This window comes from Lipotes vexillifer, unplaced genomic scaffold, assembly GCF_000442215.2.
Source record: "Lipotes vexillifer unplaced genomic scaffold, Lipotes_vexillifer_v1.1 scaffold977, whole genome shotgun sequence".
Classification (NCBI taxonomy): Eukaryota; Metazoa; Chordata; class Mammalia; order Artiodactyla; family Lipotidae; genus Lipotes; species Lipotes vexillifer.
The window spans coordinates 264,851-284,775 of NW_006783088.1; the positions used below are offsets into that span (position 1 = coordinate 264,851).

General features: G+C 39.3%; 1 pseudogene; it reads left to right on the forward strand.

Moving 5' to 3' along the window:
• The first annotated feature begins 2,531 nt into the window (after positions 1-2,531).
• On the forward strand, positions 2,532-3,471 carry LOC103071837 (olfactory receptor 10V1-like; annotated as a pseudogene).
• Positions 3,472-19,925: the final 16,454 nt, after the last annotated feature.

Here is a 19,925-nt window from a genome sequence, read left to right on the forward strand (position 1 = left end):
AAATAAGCTATGGAACATAAATATGTTGACAAAGTATAAAGTGGTCTTTGACAAATTGTCACTGAGTTGCTGGAAGACATCTAGTCATTCACCGAGGTTTACGCCAGGTTTACGTCACTCTCTCCTCCCAAATGCACAGGGCTCTAAAATGTTCTCTTTCCAGGGCCTGAAAAAGAAGCTGAATTGATTCTGGCAAATAAGATCAGGTAAGGTGCTACTGACCAATACAACGGTATCATATCTGACCCTCTTAATGTACACCCCACCCCCATCCATCTTAGCTCACATTCTTATTTTAGCTGGGTAAATTTTCTTTTTACCATGGAAAAAATTAATTTTATGAATGAGAGTCTTTGCAAGGCCTTTAGAATCCTACCCCTCAGGTAGATGTCTAAACTTCCTTCCTGTGAGAATGACTCTGACCCATGTCCCAGCAGTAATGAACAAACACATGAGAGTTTGGATGACTTGTTATGTGATGATTTCTGAGTGGGAGGAAGGTTTATCTGTGTGACAAAGCACCTGAAACAAGACCCTTGTTGTTTCAAATTCTCTAGTTTCCCTTTGAGAGTCCATTCTAGCCTAATCTACTCCCAGTAGTCTAGAAAATGCCATACTTTCAGTGTTCAATCCCTTTTAGTGGTGCAGCCCAGAGCAGGGCAGTGCCCAGACCAGCAATGCACATCAGCCTATCTCCTTCAAGCAGAGATTCAGGGAGATGGAGAGAGCGGATATTTTCCTCATGCAGGAAAACAGTTGGCGCTTTGAGCACTAAATTATTTGAAGTCAAACTAATGAGTGCTAATAAGATGGGCACGTTTTTAGTGACCATGTTTTCTAAACACAAAGGAATTAAGCTGTAGCAGGCTTGTAAACGGAAGGTTTTCCATCCATGAACACTAGGTCACACTTTACAAGACCGCGTGCTCTGCCTAAATAAAAACCTACCCAGGCCGTGAAAAAGACATGAATTACTTATGCGTTCGACAAACATTTATTAGTCATCACAGTAGGCATTAGAGGGGGAGGAACAAGATACAGTCCTTATCCTGCAGGAGATTCTATATCTAGGAGAAATAAGACATATATAAAACAAATTATCATAAAAATAGAATGAGTTTGTTTTAGAAAGGTGTACAAGACATTTTACTTGATTTACCATCTAGAAGGATGTGGGCATTGTCCAATTTTGATGGGGAGAAGAATTTTTAGAAACTCCCCAAAGCTATAAGTCTATATTGGTGCTGTTTCCAAAACTGCTGTACTTTGCTTGACTCTTGGTTAGAAGCATAAAGAAAGTTTATAAAAGCTATGGGAGTGTTATGCCTATAGTTAAGGGCCAATGTACTAGAAGGCTCAGAGCTTTCTCTGCAACCACGAAACAATAATGAAGTCATCATGCTCAGTGCTGCTGAGTTGGCACAAGCTGACCTCTTTTTCTCTCTAGGAAAATAATCCTTCAGAGAAAAGTGAAGCATCTTTTATACGGGACAATATGACCCTGATGTATATCATAGGTCTTGGAATCAAGATCGTTACAACCTTACATTTGATGGCTGGTATATTAATGCTAGGCAATGTATACGTTTTGAGGCTCAGGGTTTTTAGCTCAGCTTGTTCTTGCAAAACAAAAATGAAATCAAAATCCTGAGCTCAATTGCCACATGGGGCAAATTAACTTGGCTCTTACTTATAGTGATAGACTTTATAGTTAACCTCAGCCAACTCTCTTGAAAATGTGAGCTGACCAACACAAGCAAAGATAGAGAGTGGCCTGTCCAGCATAAACTCATCTTCAAAATTATTAAAACTTTTTGAACTTCCCTGGTGGCGTAGTGGTTAAGAATCCACCTGCCAATGCAGGAGATACGGGTTAGATCCCTGGTCTGGGAAGATCCCACATGCTGTGGAGCAACTAAGCCTGTGCACCACAACTACTGAGACTGTGCTCTAGAGCCCGCCAGCCACAACTACTGAAGTCCGAGCACCTAGAGCCCATGCTCCACAACAAGAGAAGCCACTGCAATGAGAAGCCTGTACACCACAACGAAGAGTAGCCCCTGCTCGCCGCAACTAGAGGAAGCCCGTGTGCAGCAACGAAGATGCAACGCAGCCAAAAATAAATAAATAAATTTTTAAAAAATTATTAAAGCTTTAGGATAAATTAGGAGTTTGGGGTTAAAATATACACACTACTATATATAAAATAGATGACCAACAAAGACTTACTGTATAGCACAGGGAACTATACTCAATATCTTATAATAACCTACGATATAATGGAAGAGAATGTAAAAGAAGAATATATAGATATAGAGAGATATATAGAGAGATATATCTATATATATCTGAATCACTTTGCTGTACACCTAACACAACACTGAAAATCAACTATATTGCAATAATTTTTTTTTAATTATTAAAGCTTTAGGTGCTGAAACAGTATCATCACCGTCATCCTAAAGCACACAGCACTTTCTTTCCCAATGTATTTCTTTCTTTTGTCCTAGAAAACCCAATGTGCCACTTTTATGGGGGATGAAAACCAAACCATAGAGATCCAGTTCCACTCTCACCCATTTTCACCCATCCTGGAGGTGCAAATGTTAATTTCTGTGGCTTTCTTGCTAATATATATTGGAAGTCTCATTGGTAACACCATCATCTTTCTCACTGTCTGAGCAGAGCATTTGCTCCACACACCCATGTATTTCTTTCCGGCCAGTCTGGCAGTTCTGGAGACCTTTTACTCTTTCACTGTTGCCCCTCTGGCTTTGGTCAGCTTCCTGACCTTGGGGAGAATACTCATCTCTTTCACTGGCTGTGGCACACAGATGTTCTTCTTTGTCTTTCTGGGCAGTGCTGACTGCATCCTCTTGGAGATCATGGCTTATGATCGGTTTGTAGCTATCCAGGATCCCTTCTGTTACACCTTCCTCATGAGATGGTAGCCGTGCACCCAGCTGGCTTGTGGGAGCTCTGGTCCTCGGTTTCATTCCAGCCTTACAACTGACAATTCTGAGTTTCCTTCTGCCGTTTTGGGGCCACAGTAGAATCACTCATTTCTACTGTGATGTATTCCCGATCTTGCGGTTGGCACGTGGAGATACTCGAACGCAAGAAGCCATGATCTTCATTGTCAGTGCCAGCATCCTTACCATGCCCCTTCCCCCGATCTCCATCTCATACATCTTCGTCGTGGCTGCCATCCGGAAGATGCACGCAGCAGAGGGATGGCGCAAGACCTTCTCCACCTGCTCTTCTCGTCTGACTGTGGTTCTCCTCCAATACAGCTGCTGCAGCCTTATCCATCTAGGCCCCAGCTCCAGCTACAACCCAGAAATGGGCCAGGTGGTGTCTGTTGTCTACATCTTTGTCACCCCTGTCTTGAATCCCTTGATCTACAGTATAAGAAACAAGGAGCTGAAAGATGCACTGAATAAGGTAATTAAGAAACATTTACTGAAGTAGGAAACGTGGGAGTTTCTGGGCTCATGTAAATAGCAGGAAATAATTCTTCAGAGAACGATAAACTCAGGGATTCGATGACATAAGACATTTGGAGAACTGGATTTACTACTTGCTTTCCTTTACTACTAGGAAATAGAATAGTTACTGTATCTAGCTCCCAAGTATAGTGTAAGCTCCTGAAAGTAAGATAGTATCATTTGAAAAAAGAGTAAGGGCTTCCCTGGCGGCGCAGTGGTTGAGAGTCCGCCTACCGATGCCGTGGACGCGGGTTCGTGCCCCGGTCCGGGAAGATCCCACATGCCATGAAGCGGCTGGGCCCGTGAGCCATGGCTGCTGAGCCTGTGCGTCCGGAGCCTGTGCTCCGCAACGGGAGAGGCCGCAACAGTGAGAGGCCCGCGTACCACAAAATAAATAAGTAAATACAAATAAATAAATAAATAAAAATAAAATAAAATAAGAGTGAGTAGGGGAATTCCCTAGCGGTCCAGTGGTTAGAACTCAGTGCTTTCACTGCTGAGGGCCCGGGTTCAATCTAAGATCCTGCAAGCCACATGGTGTGGCTAAAAAGAATAATAATAATAAGAGAGAGTAAACTCTTGATGGGCAGGCATTTGTTTTGTTCACTGATCCATCCACAGTGTCTAGCTAAACATTCAATATATATTTATTGAATTCATGAATTCATTCAAGTGATGGCAAATAATGTCTGCATTTCTTTGTATCTCCCCACAATGTTATTCAGAGATTTGCATATATTGGGTATTCAGTAAATATTTGTGGAGTAACTAAAAAAGATTCCCTCTAAGAGCAATAGTGATTCTTCAAGTTCCCACATAAACTCTTATTTTTCTCCTTTCTATTGACTGAGTCTCTGGAAATGTTTATTGTGAGACCAACCAGTGCTGAGAAGTTGTAAAAATATAATACACAAATATCTGTTATGTACTGTAATTTTAAAAAGTGTAAACGGTGACTTTAAAATTAGTAACAATATCTTCATTCCATTTTCTTCTCATTACACATGGGAAATTTCAAGAAGGGGATGAAGGGACCAATGGTTGTTTGGGAGAACTGATATGAGACCTTCCTTTCTCCACTCTTGCCAATCTGTCTTCTTATAGTTCTAAAACAACATTTTTTTAAAATAAAAAATGTTATTTTAGAATAACATTTTTTAAATAACATTTTTCCATTTTTAAATATAGTGACATCTATTTTAGAAAAACTGGAAAACATAAAAGTAGACAGAAAAAAAAATTAAACATCATTTCTAACCCCACCAATCAAAACAAAGCTCAGGTAATATTTGGGTACTTTATACATTACGTATATTATACTATGGGGAGCTTTTATACCCTGCTTCATTCTCTAACTTGTAACACAAGCATCTGTCATGCTGAAGTAGCCTTCTAAAACATGGCTCTCGTAACATATCTATTTATTTTTATTGGCATTTAGATGGCTACCAATTCTTCACTATTCTAAGTATCACTGTGATAAACAGCCTTATATTGTGCGTAATAAATTGTGCGTAACTCTGATTAATTCCTTAAGGTTAAAATCTTTTAAGCCCCTGCTTACACGTCACCAAATTGCATTCCAGAAAGACTACTAATTTGCACTCCCACAAACTATTCACAAAAGTACTGGCCTTATAATTTTATGGTCAACACTGGACTGGTTTCCTTCCTTCCTTCCTTCCCTCTCTTCTTTCCTCCTTCCCTCTTTCCTTCTCTTTCTTTTTTTTCTTTCTCTCTTATTATTTGTCAAATTGATGGTTTTACAATAGCAACTATCTAGTTTACATTTGCTTATGAATTGATCTTTTTATATATGTATAGTCATTTAAATTTTTGTGAGTTTTTCTAAGATTCTTAAAGAATTTTAAGATTTATTTTTAAGTCTTTGTATTCTATGTCAACACTTTATCATGTGTGTGGAAAATATTTCAAAATTTTGTTAATGCTTATATGTATACATATATGTATATATATAGATTTATCATTATGGAGTTCAGTATTCAAATTTTGCTTTGTGATTTTTCCATTTTTATAGTAAATAAATCCTGAAATTATACAAATGCTCACTCATATTTTGTTCTTGCTGCCTTTCGTTTAAAATTTCACATGGAACTTATTTATTATTCCGTTGGGTGCTGTGTATTTATTCTGCTTTACACTGGGCATTAACTTTTCTCCCCAAATAAGTAACCAGTTGCTTTAGCATAATTTTCAGACCCTTTATCCACAGAATTGAGATGTCATCTTTATCACATACTAAAGGCATGTTTATGCTAAGTTCTTGGCTGTTTACTCTGTGCCATAAATCAGTCTGTATATTCCTGCACCAATATCACCTTATTTGCATCACTGGTATTTTATAATCATTTACATCATAATATTAGAATCTGTTTATCTTTCCAGAAAAGTACCATGGTTAAAAGGTCTGGAGTTTGCCTTCACCTAGGCTGTGGTGGTTTTAAAATATATCCATAAATTCATAATATATCTCCCTTTACAAGGTGGGGCTTAATCCTGCCCGCTTTGAGTGTGGGCTGTACTCAATAACTTATTTCTATCAAATAGAATGTGGCAGAAATGATGACATGTGACTTCTGAGGCTGGGTCATAAAAGATATTGTGGCTGCAGCCTTGCCCTCAGATTACTCACTCTAGGAGGAGCTGCCGTGTCCTGAGGACAACCAGGAAGCCCCACAGAGATGAACATCCACACGGCAAGGAACCACAGCCTCCTATGAACAGCCAGGGAGGAACTGATGCCTTTTGCCAACGGCCATGTAAGTGAACAATCTTGGGCCCAGATCCTCCAGCCCCAATGAAGCTTCAGATGACTGGAGCCCCAGCCAACTCTTTGACTGCAACCTCCTGAAACACTGTGAGCCAGAGCCATCCAGCTAAGCTGCTCCCAGACTCCTGACCCGCAAAAGCTTTGTGAGATGGTAAATGATTTTTGTTTTAAGATGCTACATTTGGGGGTAATTTTTATTCAGCAATACATAACTAACACAACATGTTAGTGAACATAGCCCCCATTGTCTTGGGAGTGATTGGAATGAACACAGCAGCCACCGACAAGTTGAATTTTAGGAGGGTTTTACGTGCACTTTGCCTACATTCCACTGTGGAAATCAGGGCATGTCCTTGCCAGAGATTTAATAAGCCCCCAAATTACAAAGATTTCCCAAGCCTCCTCCAATTCTATCCTATCCTCAGGCACCATTATAATAAGCACAGGTAGTGGTCATGGTGGTGATGACTTCTTAAGGGGAGAAAAATATTTACCTTGTGAGATTTGACTTTTGTTTCCAGAGGTTTCTGAGCCTTTCTTACCCTAAAAGCCTTATCTCCTGTTCCTTAGCCCTTGTGACAGACTGTATTTTCCAAAACGACCTTGATGTCATATTCCTTCCCACATGTTCTCTTCACATTATTATGCTGACGCTCTTCCCATGCAGAGGTGAGGTCCATCTTTCTTTCCCTCGAATCTGGATGGGCCTATAACTAGAGCAGAAGTGATGCTTTGTGACTTTCTAGGCTAGGTCATAAAAGGGAGATACCCAACTGACCCTTCTGGGACACTTCCTCTTGGAACCGAGCCACCATGCTGTGAAGAAAGTAAGAAACCACAAAGAAAGCCCACTGGGGTCCCAGCTGGCAGCTAGCACCAACTGCCAGATAGTGAGTGAAACGTCAAATGATTCCAGCACCCAACCGTTGAGTCACTCCCAGCCTTCAAGCAGTACCAACTGATGCCACCTGGAACAGAGATGAGCTGTTCTCATTATGTCCTAGCCAAACTGCAGATTCAAGAGCAAAATGAATCATTATTGTTGTTTTAACCCACTAAATCTGAAATGGTTTGCTATACACATTCTATAATCCCAAGTTCACCATCAAAGTCCTAAATCTCTTGTGTTTTATGCTATAAATATCCTAACTCACTTAATAGGGAAGAAACAAAAGAAAAACATAATGCAGGCATCACCCCGATCAAAATTTTCCTGTCTTCAATGTCAGCTAACAGGTGAGGGAAGCAAGTGTGCCTGAGTGCTTAAGCACCCTTGTAATTTCATCAGGCTTCTACACAATTGTTAATAGAATACCTCCAGACTTTCAATGGTGTTCATGGAATACTGACAAATTTTCAGACTTTATTGAACAAGCCTCTCTTCCTTTTGTGAGTTTTGCCCCGAGAAACAGATACAGACAAGGTCCCTCCAGTGTACAACAGGCTTATGAAACCATCTGAATCTCTCTTTGCTTCTCCCAGTTGCCCCAGAAAAAGGCCAGAAACTAGAAGCTAACCTACCCTCCCTCACTTGGGTGTGAGCAAATATGGAAGTCTGACTAATGCCAGAAACATAGTACCATTAAGCCTTAGGCATAGGGAATGCCAAGGTATTGGACAGAGAGTTAGGCAGTAGGAGCTGATTAAGCTTTCATAGGATTTCCTTCCTTACTCCTGATCCTTCCCATCCTCATTCCGTTAGCACCAGCTATTGCCAGTAAAATGGGCAAAGATGTATTTTGAATGGGATGCTGCCATCCAACCCTGTTCTGATGATTCTACAGCAACCAGAAGAAAGCAAGGTAAGGATATATATTAAGAGGTACTTGAAGAGGACCTGGACCTATAAAGTATAGCACATGAAGACATTGCCTATGAACCAGTAGGTAGAGTTATTTTCCCATTTCTTTTCTATACATTGGTTTGTAAATAAAGAAGAACTCAGAAATGTTTGAAAAATTACTATTGAGTGCTGAAGTAGGTGTTGCGGAGAGAATGAAATGCTGAATAAGAAAGAGTTTCTGAGCCAAAACAATCTTGAGAAAGAAAAATGGAGCTGGAGGAATCAGGCCCCCTGACTTTAGACTATACTACAAAGCTATAGTCATCAAAACAGTATGGTACTGGCACAAAAACAAAAATATAGATCAATGGAACAGGATAGAAAGCACAAAAACAAAAATATAGATTGATGGAACTGGATAGAAAGCCCAGAAATAAACCCACATACTTATGGTCAATTAATCTACAACAAAGAAGGCAAGACTACACAATGGTGGAAGGACAGTCTCTTCAACAAATGGTGCTGGGAAAACTAGACAGCCACATGTGAAAAAATGAAATTAGATCACCCTTTAACACCATACACAAAAGTAAGCTCAAAATGGATTAAAGACCTAAATGTGAGACCAGACAGTATAAAACTCCTAGAGGAAAACATAGGGAGAACTCTCTCTGACATAAATCGCAGCAATATCTTTTCTGATCCATCTCTCAGAATAATGGAAATAAAAACAAAAATGAATAAATGGGACCTAATTAAACTCAAAAGCTTTTGCACAGCAAAGGAAAGCATAAAAAACAAAATGAAAAGACAGCTCACAGATTGGGAGAAAATATTTGCAAATGATGTGACTGATAAGGGATTAGTCTCCAAAATTTACAAACATCTCATGAGGCTTAATATCATCCAAACAAACAACCCAATCAAAAAATGGGCAGAAGACCTAAACAGACATTTAACCAAAGAAGACATGCAGATGGCCATGAGGTACATGAAAAGATGTTTAACATAGCTAATTATTAGAGAAATGCAAATCAAAACTACAATGAGATATCACCTCACACCAGTCAAAATAGCTATCATCAAAAAATCCACAAACAATAAATGCTGGAGAAGGTGTGGAGAGAAGGGAACCCTCCTACACTGTTGGTGGGAATGTAAACTGGTACAGCCACTATGGAGAACAGTCTGGAGGTTCCTTAAAAAACTAAAAATAGAGCTACCCTATGACCCTGCAATCCCACTTCTGAGCATATATCTGGAGAAAAACATGGTCTGAAAGGATACATGCAACCCAATGTTCATTGCAGCACTGTTTACAATGGTCAAAACATGGAAGCAACCTTAATGTCCATCAATAGAGGAATGGATAAAGAAGATGTGGTATATATGTACAATGGACTATTACTCAGCCATTAAAAAGAATGAAATAATGTCATTTGCAGCAACATGGATGGACCTAGAGATTGTCATACTGTGGAAAGTAAGTCAGACAGAGAAAGAGAAATATTGTATGATATCCCTTATACGCAGAAGTTAAAAAGAAATGATACAAATGAACTTATTTACAAAACAGAAACAGGCTCACAGACTTAGAGAACGAACTTACAGTTACCAGGGGGTAAGGGTGGGGGGAAGGGATAGTTAGGGAGTTTAGGATTGACATGTACACACTGCTGTATTTAAAATGGATAACCATTAAGGACCTACTCTATAGCACAAGGAACTCTGCTCAATGTTATGTGGCAACCTGGATGGGAGGGGAGTTTGGGGGAGAATGGTTACATGGATATGTATGGCTGAGTTGCTTTGCTGTGCACCTGAAACTTTCACAACACTGTTAATTGGCTATATTCCAATATAAAATAAAAAGTTAAAAAAAATAAAGTTTGCCAAATGAGTTCATTGTGTGGCCAAAAAAAAAAAAAAAAAAAAAAAAAAAAAAAAGAAAGAAAGAAATAGCTTCTGGGGAAGAAGAACTACAATCCTGCAGCCTGTGGAACAAAAACCAAATTCACAGAAAGATAGACAAGATGAAAAGGCAGATAGCTATGTACCAGATGAAAGAACAAGATAAAACCCCAGAAAAACAACTAAATGAAGTGGAGATAGGCAACCTTCCAGAAACAGAATTCAGAATACTGATAGTGAAGATGATCCAGGACCTCAGAAAAAGAATGGAGGCAAAGATTGAGACGATGCAAGAAATGTTGAACAAAGACCTAGAAGAATTAAAGAACAAACAGCGATGAAAAATAAAATAACTGAAATGAAAACTATACTAGAAGGAATCAATAGCAGAATAACTGATGCAGAAGAACGGATAAGTGACCTGGAAGACAGATGGTGGAATTCACTGCTGCGGAACAGAATAAAGAAAAATGAATGAAAAGAAAGAAAGACAGCCTAAGATACCTCTGGGACAACATTAAATGCAACATCATTTGCATTATAGGGGTCCCAGAAGAAGAAGAAGAGAGAGAAAGGACCAGAGAAAATATCTGAAGAGATTATAGTCGAAAACTTCCCTAACATGGGAGAGGAAATAGCCACCCAAGTCCAGGAAGCACAGTGAGTCCCATACAGGTTAAACCCAAGGAGAAACACACCGAGACACATAGTAATCCAATTGGCAAAAATTAAAGAGAAAGAAAAATGACAACATACAAGGGAACTCCAAGAAGGTTAACAGCTGATTTCTCAGCAGAAACTCTACAAGCCAGAAGGGAGTGGCATGATATACTTAAAGTGATGAAAGGGAAGAACCTACAACCAAGATTACTCTACCCTGCAAGGATCTCATTCAGATTTGATGGAGAAATCAAAAGCTTTACAGACAAGCAAAAGCTAAGAGAATTCAGCACCACCAAACCAGCTCTACAACAAATGCTAAAGGAACTTCTCTAAGTGGGAAACACAAGAGAAGAAAAGGACCTACAAAAACTAACCCAAAACAACTAAGAAAATGGTCATAGGAATATACATATCGGTAATTACCTTAAACGTGAATGGATTAAATGTTCCAACCAAAAGACACAGGCTAGCTGAATGGATACAAAAACAAGACCCATATATATGCTGTCTACAAGAGACCCACTTCAGACCTAGGTACACAAACAGACTGAAAGTGAGGGGATGGAAAAACATATTCCATGCAAATGGAAATCAAGAGAAAGCTGGAGTAGCAATACTCATATCAGATAAAATAGACTTTAAAATAAAGAATGTTACAAGAGGGGGCTTCCCTGGTGGCGCAGTGGTTGACAGTCTGCCTGCTGATGCAGGGGACACGGGTTCGTGCCCCGGTCCGGGAAGATCCCACATGCCACAGAGCGGCTGGGCCCGTGAACCATGGCCACTGAGCCTGTGTGTTCGGAGCCTGTGCTCCGCAACGGGAGAGGCCGGAACAGTGAGATGCCCACATACCGCAAAAGACAAAAAAAGAATGTTACAAGAGACAAGGAAGGACACTACATAATGATCAAGGGATCAATCAAAGAAGAAGATATAACAATTATAAATATATATGCCCCCAACATAGGAGTACCTCAATACGTAAGGCAACTGCTAACAGCTATAAAAGAGGAAATCGACAGTGACACAATAATAGTGGGGGACTTTAACACCTCAATTACACCAATGGACAGATCATCCAAAATGAAAATAAAGAAGGAAACAAAAGCTTTAAATGACACAATAGACCAGATAGATTTCATTGATATTTATAGGACATTCCATCCAAAAATAGCAGATTACACTTTCTTTTCAAGTGCGCACAGAACATTCTCCAGGATAGATCACATCTTGGGTCACAAATCAAGCCTCAGTAAATTTAAGAAAATTGAAATCATATAAAAAATATGTTCTGACCACAGCGCTATGAGATTAGAAATGAATTACAGGGGAAAAAACGTAAAAAACACAAACACATGGAGGCTAACCAATATGTTACTAAATAACCAAGAGATCACTGAAGAAATCAAAGTGGAAATCAAAAAATACCTAGAGACAAATGACAATGAAAACACAATGATCCAAAACTTATGGGATGCAGCAAAAGCAGTTCTAAGAGGGAAGTTCATAGCTATACAAGTCTACCTCAAGAAACAAGGAAAATCTCAAATAAACAATGTAACCTTACACCTGAAGGAACTAGAGAAAGAAGAACAAACAAAACCCAAAGTTAGCAGAAGGAAAGAAATCATAAAGATCAGAGCAGAAATAAATGAAATAGAAACAAAGAAAACAATAGCAAAGATCAATAAAACTAAAAGCTGGTTCTTTGAGAAGATAACCAAAATTGATAAACCATTAGCCAGACTCATCAAGCAAAAGAAGGAGAGGACTCAAATCAATAAAATTACAAATGGAAAAGGAGAAGTTACAGCAGACACTGCAGAAATACAAAGCATCCTAAGAGACTACTACAAGCAACTCTATGCCAATAAAATGGACAAATTCTTAGAAAGGTATAACCTACCAAGACTGAACCAAGAAGAAATAGAAAATGTGAACAGATCAATCACAAGTAATGAAATTGAAACTGTGACTTAAAATATTCCAACAAACAAAAGTCCAGGACCAGATGGCTTCACAGGTGAATTCTATCAAACATTTAGAGAAGAGCTAACACGCATCCTTCTCAAACTCTTCCAAAAAACTGCAGAGGAAGGAACACTCCCAAACTCATTCTATGAGGCCACCATCACCCTGATACCGAAACCAAAGATACTAAAAAAAAAAGAAAATTACAGACCAATATCACTCACGAATATAGATGCAAAAATCCTCAACAAAATACTAGCAAACAGAATCCAACAATACATTAAAAGGATCATACACCAGGATCCAGTGGGATTTATCCAAAGGATGCAAGGATTCTTCAATATAGGCAAATCAATCAATGTGATAAACCATATTAACAAATTGAAGAAGAAAAACCATATGATCATCTCAACAGATGCAGAAAAGGCTTTTGACAAAATTCAACACCGATTTATGTTAAAAACTCTCCAGAAAGTGGGCATAGATGGAATGTACCTCAACATAATAAAGGCCATATATGACAAACTCACAGCAAACATCATTCTCAAAAACTGAAAGCATTTCCTCTAAGATCAGGAACAAGACAAGGATGTCCACTCTCACCACTATTATTCAACATAGTTTTGGAAGTCCTAGCCACAGCAATCAGAGAAGAAAAAGAAATAAAAGGAATACAAAACAGAAAAGAAGAAGTAAAACTGTCACTGTTTAGAGATGACATGATACTATACATAGAGAATCCTAAAAATGCCACCAGAAAACTACTAGAGCTAATCAGTGAATTTGGTAAAGTTGCAGGATACAAAATTAATGCACAGAAATCTCTTGCATTCCTATACACTAATGATGAAAATTCTGAAAGAGAAATTAAGAAAACACTTCCATTTACCATTGCAACAAAAAGAATAAAATACCGAGGAATAAACCTACCTAGGGAGACAAAAGACCTGTATGCAGAAAACTCTAAGACAACTACCCAAACAATATACAGATTCAATGCAATCCCTTTCAAATTACCAATGGCATTTTTTACGTAACTAGAACAAAAAATCTTAAAATTTGTATGGAGACACACAAGACCCCGAATAGCCAAAGCAGTCTTGAGGGAAATAAACGGAGCTGGAGGAATCAGATTCCATGACTTCAGACTATACTACAGAGCTACAGTGATCAAGACAATATGGTACTGGCACAAAAACAGAAACATAGATCAATGGAACAAGACAGAAAGCCCAGAAAGAAACCCACGCACCTATGGTCAACTAATCTATGACAAAGGAGGCAAGGATATACAATGGAGAAAAGACAGTCTCTTCAATAAGTGGTGCTGGGAAAACTGGACAGCTACATGTAAAAGAATGAAATTAGAACACTCCCTAACACCATACACAAAAATAAACTCAAAATGGATTAGACACCTAAATGTAAGACCAGACAGTATAAAACTCTTAGAGAAAAACATAGGCAGAAAACTCTTTGACATAAATCACACCAAGATCTTTATTGATCCACCTCTTAGAATAATGGAAATAAAAACAAAAGTAAACAAATGGGACCTAATGAAACTTACAATCTTTTGCACAGTAAAGGAAACCATAAACAAGACCAAAAGACAACCCTCAGAATGGGAGAAAATATTTGCAAACGAATCAATGGACAAAGGATTAATCTCCAAAATATATAAACAGCTCATGCAGCTCAATATTAAAGAAACAAACAACGCAATCCAAAAATGGGCAGAAGACCTAAATAGACATTTCCCAAAGAAGAAATACAGATGGCCAAGAAGCACATGAAAATCTGCTCAACATCACTAATCATTAGAGAAATGCAAATCAAAACTACAATGAGGTACCACCCCACACCAGTTAGAATGGGCATCATCAGAAAATCTACAAACAACAAATGCTGGAGAGGGTGTGGAGAAAAGGGAACCCTCTTGCACTGTTGGTGGGAATGTAAATTGATACAGCCACTATAGAGAACAGTATGGAGGTTCCTTAAAAAACTAAAAATAGAATTACCATATAATCCAGCAATCCCACTCCTGGGCATATACCCAGAGAAAACCATAATTCAAAAAGACACGTGCACCCCAATGTTCACTGCAGCACTATTTACAATAGTCAGGTCATGGAAGCAACTTAAATGCCCATCGACAGACGAATGGATAAAGAAGATGTGGTACATATATACAATGGAATATTACTCGGACATAAAAAGGAACGAAACTGCGTCAGTTGTAGAGACGTGGATGGATCTAGAGACTGTCATACCAAGTGAAGTAAGTCAGAAAGAGAAAAACAAATATCGTATATTAACGCATATATGTGGAACCTAGAAAAATGGTACAGATGAACCGGTTTGCAGGGCAGAAGTTGAGACAGAGATGTAGAGAACAAATGTATGGACACGAAGGGGGAAAGCCGCGGTGGGGTGGGGATGGTGGTGTGATGAATTGGGAGATTGGGATTGACATGTATACACTGATGTGTATAAAATTGATGACTAATAAGAAATATATAAAAAAGTAAATAAAATTTAAAAATTAAAAAAAAATGTGTGGGACACATAGCCAAGGCTCAGATACACGTGCTGGTGTATAGTCAGATGATTACAGGGAGAAGTAACATGGGTATTGGGGTTTGTAGGCACAAGCAGAATCTGAAATAAGTTTAGATGGGAATATTCAAGGTTTTTTACATCTTGCTCTTAAAAAATATATTCATTTCTTGAGAAACTGAAGAAGTTTTCTCATCTTTTTCCATTAATAATCAAAATAAGATTATGTTTATATATATTTTTATATATAGTCCATGAATTTAAACTGCAGTGAATTAGCTGTCTTTTTTGATAAACTGAATAATCTGTTGTAACTTGTCTGCTGTTCTGTTAATTTGGTGTGAAGATGCAGACAGTGTTCTGTTCTTTTGTTTACAGGGTCCCTTTAATTTTGTGGCTCCCCTGGAAGTAATTCTTTTTTTTTTTTTTTTTTTTTTTTGCTAAAAGGTAACAGAGTTACAAGTGCAAAACATTTATTTAACTTGTTTAGATTTATTAAACCATGCCCATTCTCTAGGCCTCTGGGGGCATGATCTAGATAAGAACATATGGCATAATTTATTTTCTCAACTCTAGTTATGTGGTAAAGCATTGTTTAACTGTCAACGAGAAAATCTCATATTGCTCTCCTTGGAAAAGTGATTTTTTGGATAATGTTCAATTAAATTTAATAAAGGAACATTTTATTTTCTTTAAAAAAAATCTAGAACTAATAAATGCTGGAAAGGGTGTGGTGAAAAGCGAACCCTCCTGCACCGCTGGTGGGAATGTAAATTGATAGAACCACTATGGAGAACAGTATGGAGGTTCCTTAGAAAACTAAAAATAGAACTACCATATGACACAGCAATCCCACTACTGGGCATATACCCTGAGAAAACCATAATTCAAAAAGATATATGTAAAACAATGTTCATTGCAGCACTATTTACAATAGTCAGGACATGGAAGCAACCTAAATGTCCATCAACAGATGGCACATATACACAATGGACTATTACTCAGCCATAAAAAGAAACAAAACTTAGTTATTTGTAGTGAGGTGGATGGTCCGTCATACAGAGTGAAGTAAGTCAGAATGAGAAAAACAAATACCGTATGCTAACACATATATATGGAATCTAAAAAAAAAAAAATGGTACTGATAAACCTAGTGGCAAGGCAGGAATAAAGACACAGACATAGAGAATGGACTTGAGGACACGAGGTGGTGGGGCAGGGGGAAGGTGGGGGGAAGTGAGAGTAGTATCGACACATATATACTACTGAATGTAAAATAGATAACTAGTGGGAAGCAGCCGCATAGCACAGGGAGATCAGCTCGGTGCTTTGGGATGACCTGGAGGGGTCAGATAGGGAGGGTGGGAGGGAGGCTCAAGAGGGAGGGGATATGGGGACATACATACGCATGACTGATTCACTTTGTTGTATAACAGAAACTAACACAGTATTGTGAAGCAATTATACTCCAATAAAGATCTAAAAAAAAAAAAAGTAAACCCAAAAAAGAAAAGGAAAGTAGTATTTGGAGAATTGATGGAAAGAAACAAAGTATCACTGGTTCAAAACATTTTCAATGATATCCTATCTTCCTTGATGCTACCATTAAATTTTTATTTGTAATTTAAAATAGCAATTTTTAATTACTTAATATTTATTCCTAGTTTTTTTCCATTTCCATGTGAATAAAAGTATTCCATATTACGTGCAAAAAAAAAAAAAAAAAAAAAAAGGAAATAGTTTCTGGGAATTCCCTGGCAGTCCAGTGGTTAGGACCTGGTGCTTTCACTGCTGAGGACCTGGGTTCAATCCCTGGTCAGGGAACTAAGATACCACAAGCTGCATGGCTTATCATCATCATCATCCCTTTCCCGGATTGTGTAAATGATGTGGGGAATAGTTCCCAATGCCCCAACCCTTGCTCTGCAATGCTCAGAGAGTCAAAAAGAAATAAGGGGAGCAATGACACTGTAAGCTCCCCCTTCTCTTACCAGTTCAGTAATAGAAAAATGTGCAACAAAACTGGCTTTCTGCTTTTATCTTCCAATGCCATGATCTACCCCAACAAACCATCATATTTTCTCACCTCTAACTGACAGCCAAACACATACTCATACAGGAGAGATGTCCCTACAACCTGTTCTTACTGTCAAGGCCTGGTCAGCACAGAGCTACTGCTTCTGGGATCCATGGCAGGAGTGGGGGGCCTGCATGTTCTCTTACTCATTCTTTTTTTTTAATTTCATTAATAGCTTTTTAATATGATTTTTTAAATTTATTTATTTATTTATTTATTTTTGGCTGTGTTGAGTCTCTGTTGCTGTGCGGACCTCTTCTAGTTGAGGCGAGAGGGGTCTACTCTTCGTTGCAGTGCGCGGGCTTCCCATTGCGGTGGCTTCTCTTGTTGCAGAGCATGGGCTCTAGGGCGTGCAGGCTTCAGTAGTTGTGGCACACTGGCTCAGTAGTTGTGGCTCACAGGCTTAGTTGCTCTGCGGCATGTGGGATGTTCCCAGACCAGGACTCAAACCCGTGTCTCCTGCATTGGCAGGCGGATTCTTAACCACTACACCACCAGGGAAGCCCTCTTACTCCTTCTTGATTCTCCTTTTAATGGCCCTTCATAGTTTCACCTAGTAAATCTTTTTTCACCTTTAAATAAATAGTATAGGGATGTCCATGGCAGTCCAATGGTTAAGACTCTGCATTTCCACTGTAGGGGCATGGGTTCCCTCCCTGGTTTGGGAACTAAGATCCCACATGCCACACAGTACAGCCAAAAAAAAAAAAAAGTATACAAAACAAACACTTAAACTTTAAAATGTTTTCTCATTATACTATCAAAGATCATTTTGGACACCCCCAATGGTTACCACATACCACATGTGGTAGGCTGAAAAATGGTCCCCCAAGACCTAATCCCCAGAAACTGTATGTTACTTTATATGGTAAAAGGGACTTTGCAGATGAGATTAAGGGTCCTGAGATGAGGAGATTATCCTGGATTATGCAGTTGCCCCCACTGTTATCACAGATTATTTATAAGAAGGAGGAAGGAGGGTGGGAGAGAAAAATGTGACAACAGAAGGAGGGTGAGAGAGGGAGAGTTTGGGAGATGCTATGCCGCTGGCTTTGAAGATGGAGGATGAGGCCATAAGCCAAGGAATGCAAGCAACCTCTAGAAACTAAAAAAAAGAAGAAAACAGATTCTCGCCTAGTGCTTCCAGAAGGAACACAGTACTACAACCCATTTTAGACTCTGACTTCCAGAACTATAAGAGAATAAATTTGTGTTGTTTTAACCCACTAAGTTTGTGGTAATTTGTTACAGTAGCAATAGTAAACTAATATACTACCATTCAGCACTTAACTCATACCTAATAAACTACCCCCGTCCTGCTCAACATTTTACATAATAGACTCTAAAATCAACTCTAAAATAGACATTTTACATAACAGATTCTCAACATTTTACATAATAGACTCTAAAATATATTATTAGCTGTTGGAGGCTGTCATTGAAAGGACATGATCGGGACTTCCCTGGTGGTCCAGTGGTAAAGAATCCACCTTCCAATGCAAGGGACGAGGGTTCAATCCCTGGTCGGGGAACTAAGATCCCACAAGCCGAGGGGAAACTAACTCCATATGCTACAACTACTGAGCTCGCGCACCTCAACGAGAGCCCGCCGCAAACTACAGAGCCCATGCGCCCTGGAGCCCACCCCACAACTAGAGAGAGAAAACCCGCACGCCACAATGAAAGATCCTGCATGCCTCAGTGAAGATCCCAAGGGCCACAACTGAGACCCGAGACAGCCAAAAGAAAAAAAAAAAGAAAGAAAAGATAAATAAATAAATAATAAAAAAGGACATGATCATCCATGGAACCATGAGCTGGACCCTGGCAATTGGATACTACACACCCCCTCCTCTGTCCTTGTAATGTACACTTTGCCCACCATTCCCACAGTGGGAGCTATTTTCAAGGACAGGAGAGTAGGATGTTGAGACCACCTGGACAGTATACGTGACTGGCCCTATTCTGGGCTCCATATAAACTTTTTAAGACTCTGGCAGGCGGGTAAGGAGATCTACTTGCTTGCGGCTGCCCAAGACAAGCCCATATGTAAGTTCTCTTGCTCTGTAGGTACTTGCTACCACCTACCAATCTGGAGTGGCTGCCTCTTTCTTCAGTCTCTCCTTGCCCTCTATGTATGGGGGGCCAGTGTGTGAACCAGCATGAGCACGGGCCATTTATTTATCTTGTTAATGAGAGAACCGGCAGGGTGTTAAGGCTGGTTCAAAAGAGATATAAGAAACTATGAACTATAACTAGTGTGGAAGAGAATGCTGAAGTGGGCTTCCCTGGTGGTGCAGTGGTTAAGAATCCGCCTGCCAATGCAGGGGACACAGCTTCAGAGCCCTGGTCCAAGAAGATCCCACATGCCGCGGAGCAGCTACGCCTGTGCACCACAACTACTAAGCCTGTGCTCTAGAGCCCGCGAGCCACAACTACTGAAGCCCACACACCTAGAGCCCGTGCTCCGCATCGAGAAGCCACCACAATGAGCAGACTGAGCACCGCAACAAACAGTACCCCCCGCTCGCCGCAACTAGAGAAAACCCTAGTGCAGCAACAAAGACCCAACTCAGCCAAAAACAAATGAATAAATAAATAAATTTATTTTTTAAAAAAAGAATGCTGGAGTAAGACTCAAATATTTTTTTTTTTTTTTTTTTTTTTTTTTTTTTGGGG